This window comes from Asparagus officinalis, chromosome 4 (genome assembly GCF_001876935.1).
Source record: "Asparagus officinalis chromosome 4, Aspof.V1, whole genome shotgun sequence".
Classification (NCBI taxonomy): Eukaryota; Viridiplantae; Streptophyta; class Magnoliopsida; order Asparagales; family Asparagaceae; genus Asparagus; species Asparagus officinalis.
The window spans coordinates 4,629,168-4,630,565 of NC_033797.1; positions in this window are offsets into that span (position 1 = coordinate 4,629,168).

Genomic DNA, 1,398 nt, shown 5'->3' on the forward strand with positions numbered 1-1,398 from the left:
GCTGAAGCCCTACGAATCCTTCGGCAACCCTCACAAAGTTTTTGGACATTTTGGGCCCACCTCAAAGAAAGCTAAGAACTTTGCTGCATCGATCAAATTGCTGAGCTTTGAATCCTTTCGCTAGGGGTTTAGAGGCGACGATTAGGGTTTGAGGTGGCTCGGGGGATCGGAGGACTCTGAGGGGTTTGGGGATCTCGGGTGATGAAGAGAAATCCCAACCCTAACCCTAACCCTAGNCTAGGGCACACCCCCAACCACACCCTCCACCACACCTCCTCTCCCTCTATAGTGTATTGGGTCCCACATTAAATTTTTTAAAAAAAATTTGATGTGGAGCCCAATGCACTATAGAGGGAGAGGAGGTATGGTTGAGATTATGGTTGGGGGTGTGCCCCTAACATTTCTATATAAGATAAGTGGGCGCATGACCAAGTAAGTCCTACCTAATTTGGAACGGATAATAATGACATGGTCTAATTTCGAACTTCAAGTAGAGGGTAAGGGGGTGTTTGGTTCAATTTCTAGAAATTATAGGAAATGTTTTCCACTTAAAATATGATTTCCTTGTATTTTTTAAAAAAATTATAGAAAAAGTTTTGAGAAATCAAAAAATACCAATTTTCTTATTTTTTGTATTTTGCTTGTTTGGTTCAAAACAAGAAAATGACTCATAACTTTATAGAAAATAACAAGATTTGGTAGGTTTTTAATTAAATATGGTATGTGTCAGATTTCTGGTGATTTCCTCTCATTTTGAGATGAAATTGTTTTTTGTAAAATTTGGTAGGTTTTGATATTTTATAGAAAATATTTCTGTAAATTTTTTTTTGAACCAAACACAATTTACAGAAATCTCTGGAAAACTTTTAATTACAAATTTGTCATTGTTAGATGTTTTGAGAAAAGTTTTCTCAAAAAGTGTGCAACCAAACAGCCCCTAAACTTATCATTTTCAAAATAATTTATGATATATATTCCTCTAAATATTTCTATAGCTCTTATAAAAACATTTAAAAACAAAATTGATGTAACGGAAATAAATAAATAGGACCGTGCTTTGCACGATGTGCACACTAGTTATCCTTTTATCCTAGATTGGTAACGAGCAATGGTTACTACTTTAATCCTTCTACATTGTTCCTCCGCTACAAGATTGAAAAGTATGGGGTCATTTTTCAAATTTCTTTTTTAATTAATAGCTCAGGAAGAGACCCTACAATTTCCTCTCTTGTACGGTGCAAAAATTGTGTAGGAAAGAATTGTATGGTTATCATTATTTGGGCTCCTACATGTATCGCGGGCTCGCAGTAGCTTGTAATGTCAAGAAATCCTTATCCGTTGATGATGGAAGGATTTTAGTGCACGTGCACCGGCATATCCAGAAACTTTGATTCCTGA